The sequence below is a fragment of the Enoplosus armatus genome, chromosome 17 (assembly GCF_043641665.1).
Source record: "Enoplosus armatus isolate fEnoArm2 chromosome 17, fEnoArm2.hap1, whole genome shotgun sequence".
Taxonomy (NCBI): domain Eukaryota; kingdom Metazoa; phylum Chordata; class Actinopteri; order Centrarchiformes; family Enoplosidae; genus Enoplosus; species Enoplosus armatus.
In genome coordinates this window covers 1211747-1217746 of record NC_092196.1, presented here as the reverse complement: position 1 = coordinate 1217746, position 6000 = coordinate 1211747, and the positions used below count along the sequence as shown (strand labels likewise).

The window sequence follows — 6000 nt, the reverse complement described above, 5'->3', positions numbered from 1 at the left end:
AGTTTTTCTTTTGTTTTTTAAGTCATTTTATTTATTTATTTTACTGTTGTTTGATATTCTTTTGATAGTATTGTTGTTATCAGCATTATTATTCTTATTTCTGTTATTATTACTGTTATCGTCATCACTGTTTTGTCATTATTATTGTGATGTCATGGCGGTTATGATAACAGTGGCTTTTTTTTTATTATTACCCCTTTCACCCTGCTGTTGATATTTCTTTGAATATTATCATTATTATTATTGATGACTGTTTGATTACTATTGATTACCAAGGCGATGGCGACAATAATATTTATAAACACTACAGGCACGCACATCTGCCAGATACACTCTCTCCCTCTCACACACTCATTCAACAGCTTCCTCCCCCTCCACAATAAAACCCCCACCCCCTCCAATACAACCCACCCCGCCCCCTATCCCTGCAGGATGGATTCAATCTATTATCACAGACCGGTAGCCCCGCTGCCTCCCCCCAGAATCTTGCTCGTCAGATTCTTTGGCAAATGCTGCCCTCACATCCTTAAGAGGGAGGGGTGGGAGTAAAGCAAAGATTGGTGGTAAATGATAGTAATAATAATAATAATAATAATCTATTACTTTTTGATACCATACTAGATCGTCTTGAAAACTACTTTGGCATCTCTGGTCCGGCTCTCGCAAGGTTTCTGGAAGAACTCAGTGTGTTTCTTATGATAACATTACATCACTATTTTGTGAAATATGGCACACCCCAGGGCTCTGTTCTTGGCCCTCTGCTCTTCTCTTTATATATTACACCTATTACGCCGAATTATAGCTGTTTTGGAATTTCCGTTTCCACGGCTACGGCGATGATACTCAGCTGATAATGCTCGAATTAGAAATCTAGACGGCCTGTTTATCTGTTGTGAAATCCCGGATGTCGCGTCATTTCCCGCCCCTAAATTCCAATAAAACTGAGATGCCGGTCAGAGGCCCTGCTCGAGTTATAAAAGTAACTTGTTACGACTGTGTGATCTCTAAAAGTTTGACAGCCTGGAATCTTGGTGTAACGCTTGATCCTACGCTCTCTTTTGATCAGCACATTAAAGACTAATTCATGCCTTTGTTTCTTCTAGATTGGATTGCTGTAACGCTTTGTTGTCAGGCCTACTGGGCACTACTACTAGTAGTCTTTAAATGATTCAGAACGATGCAGCTATAGGATCTTAACTAAAACCAGGCATTTTTTTTTTTTACCATATTTCACCAATTTTAGCTTCACTTCATTGGCCCCCTGTCCATGTCAGATCGAACTTTAAGGTGCCTCTGATGATTCGTAAGAAAGGGAAGTGCATGGAGATTTCCTATGCCCCTAATTTCTGGAATAACCTCTCTGCTGACATCAGACAGTCTTGCCTTAACTTTCAATTAGCACTTATCCTTCCGTACTCGCCTCGTACCTGTTACCACTTTACTTCCAGCAAAAGCCAATGTGACAAGCCGTCAAGGGCATATGCTATTTTAACTGTTTTAACAGACAATATAGCTCCCTCTCTCTCTCACATTCACAGTGCCCAATGGTTGCATGTAATGCGCGACTCAGAGAGCAGCGGAAAGGCCTTTCATTGTGTCTATTTTGGCGCATATTTTAGCACCATGGACACAAAGAGCGCTACCATAAGACATTTGTTTTAAACTTCACAGAAAATAAAGAAATGCATCGAATTATATGCAAATTTGAAGCAGGTAACCAAGGGGTGTTCAAAACACGGCAAAACAAAAGGCAAATTTGGCACAAAATAGGCGAATTCATTTTCAAAGTACAAAAGCCCCCCCGACCACGCAGGCTGATTTCAGTCTTCAATAATCATGGCCTGAATGAGTGCATATTGTGCTTACAATAGATTGTAATAATACATGCATACAATGATGACACAGTGCAATACTTTCAGTTTCAATAAGTGCTACCTAGTAGCCAGGCAGTCCAAGTTGCCTCTCAAAAAGGCACCGCCAGTCGCACGGTTCACAGGTCCAACAGCACACAATGAAACAAGACAAATCCAACATGTTAAAGCAGTTGACGCCTGTGCTGCAAACCTTTTGATATCTACTGCATTTCTCTAACCCTCTGCTGTTTTTTTTTCTCCTATGTCCTAATAGCTGCCGAGCTGTGTGGAGTTCCTCACTCCATGCAGAGCTTTCACCCTGACCACGCATGACTTTGGGTGCGTGAGGGTGGTTTAGGGTATTCTACTGATATAGTACATTGTCTGTGAATATGTGTGTGTTCCAGCGGTGTTGTAGTGGACCCTATCCAGCAGAGCACGGTGCTGCAGACCGTTCTCAACAGAACAATCTGCAGCACAGTGCAGCAGTCTGTTCTCAACAGAACAACACAGCACATTAGTTCTGCACTAGTGAGAGAGAGAGAGAGAGAGAGAGAGAAAGAGAGAGAGAGAGAGAGAGAAATAATGAATGACATATGACCAAAATCAATATATCCCTACCAGAGATGGTGTATACAAGGCCATTGATGATATCTACATGATATTTCATAAGGCAGCTATTAAAGCTGACCTTATACACAAAAACCTTATGCTCAAGAATGCAAGACCATCAGAAAAGACCAGAGAAAAAAAAACGAAAATGAAAAACACTGCCAACCAAACAACCCACCCATGTGCGTTAGGTACGATGAAATTTTAAACAAATATAAAACATGCAATTAGGAACAACAACAACAACAACAACAACAAAAAATGATACGGCGTGAAACTTGAAGATATTGAGTAAGCCACTGATCAAAGTCAATCCTGGGATGTGTGGAGCAACTTCAACACAAAGCAACCCATCCAAAATGGCAACATCTGGAGAGCGCAGTTTGAATATCTGCACAACCTACCAATAAATCGAATTAATTGAGATCAATGTATTATAAGAGAACAATGAAAGACAACTAAAACCCCCTTGATTTCCCAATTAGAAATGACCACACACACAAAAGCTTGTCGTCGGGACAGCATCAAAAAAATAAAATGTCAGACCCTAGTTCTAATAAAGTTCTAGATAAAAGAATACTAGATTTCCTTGAACATCTTGAGTAAAAATCTAATTGGTGTGTTGTTTTATGCTGATGATGTTGTTCTACTGTTTCCTGAACAGCAACTGGACATAGTAGAAAAGTACTATGAGTAATACTAATGTCATGATTTTTCAAAAATGCCCCAGATGTCAGGAACGCAAATACCAGTTTACCATAAATAATCATATTATTGAACATAGTATGAGTTATACCTCTCTTGGTATAACCATAACAGCGTTAGGGAGTTTCAACATAGCAGTGAATGCACTAAAAGAAAAAGCTTGAAGAGCTCTTACATGGAAGCACAGGTATTCACTACTTGCCGGGCATTGCTGCCTGTCGCACCTCCGCCGGTGCCAACGGGCCAGCTGCAGGGTCGTCAGCTGGGAGCCACCCTTCACAGATGTTTCAGCCCTTTAATCTCAGAACATCTTGAGGTGATGCAGGTGGTCCTTCTGTGCCAAAGCCAGAAAGTCCCTTGTTCTGCCTCCTCAGGCAGTTCCCTGAGTGCCTTCTTCTGTCTGGACCCGGTAATTCCGAGAGCCTTCAGGAATCGTTGGGTGGATTTTCCAATGAAGCCTCTGCAGCCGACTTCCATCGGGTGGGTGAATGCCTTCCACCCTGCTTCTGTGCATACTGCAGATAGCTAGCTGTACCAGTCCTTCTTCCTCTCTAAGGCTGCCTCCATACCTTCCTCAATGACAAGGAAGGACAATGACCACCGTCCTGGCAGAAGTGGACTACAAGACAATGTCTAGCCGTAGGGAAGTTGTAGCTACACATCAACTGACTGGGCGGCATGGTGGCTCAGTGGTTAGTACTGTCGCACGGGAAGTAAAGCTGGTTAGAGCGGGTTGGTCGTGGTGCCATCCATACCGGCCCTGGGTCAAAGCTGACTTTCAGCCTGATAGAATGTGCTGGGGTTCTGGGCATCACAGGGGTGACAGTTCTCTTTCGAGCCATACCAGAGATGTAAGTTCCTGGGACTTGGGAGGGTGTCGTATGTGGACCGAATGAGGAAGCACAGTCTTGTGCACAGCACAGATCGTCCACATCATGGCCCTGTTGGTGAACCTTGCTGCCGCTGGCTTACGGCTTTGATCTTGTACATCTCGTTTTTCATTCTGGTCACTTCCGAGACCACAGACTCTTTCCTCTCCTTCTTTGTGGCTTTGGTTCACATCTTGGGACCCAAGACCATCTCATGGCGTTTCAGATGGCTGATAGCTTGGTCGACTGCTCGTTCAGCCCTCCGCTTGCGCCCTGAGCCAATTGCGCTGTATGGTAGTGAAATATGGGGTCCACTCAGTCATCATAGCTCTAGCTGTTGGGACGGACATCCAGCAGAATCTTAACATGCTGGATTCTGAAGATGCATTTTACATGTACACAGGAAAACACCAACAAATGCATGAAGAGCAGAATGAGTCACAGTGTTTACATAGTTCACACTTATTTGTATTGGTATTGCAAGTCGACAGTTTTTTTTTTACTTATCTGCATATATTCAAAATGGCAAATTCTTCTGTTTATGTCCATGTTTTTATTTCACATTTGCTTGCTTGCTTGCTGGCAATGAGACGTCTGTTTCCCATGCCAATAAAGGCGCTTTAAATTGAGAAAATGGGAGAGCACTAATGATCTGATGATCTGCAGTCTTTTCTCCGCATTTTGTGGGGCTCAGCAAATACTCGTTCTGTTTCTGGTCTCCCTCTCTCTCTCCCTCTCTCTCTCTCTCTCTCTCTCTCTCTCTCGCTGGTGGTGGAGGGACTATCTTGGAGAGAGGCAAAGAGAGAGAGGGAACGGGCGGTGGGCGTGAAACACTCTATCATATCCCTCCTTCTCCGCTCTAATTGTGCCAAGTGTTTTAGTAGATTGAAAGACAGTGTGGAGGAAGGGAGTGATGCAGCAGAGCGAGAGAGAGAGACGGGGGGGGGGGGGGGGGGGGCAGATGAGAGCTTTGGTAAAGGGGACTCATTTACATGCGGGACACTAAACCAAATCTTAAATAATGTTGAGGTACTGGCATTAAGAGTTTTTCAATCATGTTCAGATCTTTTGCTCTTATGCTTATTTGACTACATATATGTGGTGGATGTTTTTTTATCAAGGGCGTCACTTTGTGTTGAAAAGTGATGGGGGCTCAGATGATAGAAACACACACACATATATATATATATATATATATATATATATATCCAAATTCTTTTTAAGGCAAACGGAAATCATTGATTTGATTTTTTTTTATTCATTCCTTTAAAATTCCACAGAATTAGGTCTCGCACGATTAAACTCAAACACCATCCCTGTAAACTTGCTCCGCTAGGGGCCGCCACAGGATAATCAATCAATAGAAGACAGTACAGTAGCTAGCTACACACTTGACCGCAAGTCATTATCTTATTGTGTGGCCTCTTGTAAAAATCCATCAAAAAAGACACGATAATCTTAATATGTTTGCACACTTTAGGCTTTAATTGCTGAGATTAATATTATTAGAGCCCAAGCATGATAATGCCAGGGCCAACCGTCTCAACCGTTAGCTATTTTTCTTCCTAGGCATTATTAGGGTGCGAGCACCGGAATGGTGTAAAGGCCCTATCGTTATTCTAAGGATTATCATTATTATTATTAGGCTTTGGTGAGTGGTGGCCAATACTGAATCACAGTCATAGCACCACCTGCTGGCAACAGGAAGTACGATGTTGCTGTGGCGCGGCGCGGCGTTGAATTTCCGCGTTGCCGTGAGTTGCTGTAACTCGAATGTGCAGTACATTGTCCAGTCGGACCCAAACGTCACGTGTTGAGCAAGAGTCCTGGCCTTAAGACATCTACGTGCCAATGTTGAGTTATAGTCGTCGACCCCACCTCCTAGCAGGCTGACCAGATCTACCGCGCATTTTGGTCAGAAAGAGGTAGGGCTCTTGCGGTACATTTCACCTACAGGTGTG

The 6000-nt window shown here is 43.1% G+C and overlaps 1 protein-coding gene across 2 annotated transcripts in view; it reads left to right on the top strand.

The window, feature by feature from the left end:
* Window positions 1–508: 508 nt before the first annotated feature.
* The window catches only part of LOC139299852 (voltage-gated potassium channel KCNC1-like), a 63202-nt gene continuing 57710 nt past the window's right edge, over window positions 509–6000 (top strand). For both annotated transcript variants that reach the window (XM_070922787.1, XM_070922786.1), the window contains exon 1: window positions 509–563. The gene's annotated coding sequence lies outside the window, so the exon portion shown is untranslated. The remainder of the gene's footprint in view (window positions 564–6000) is intronic.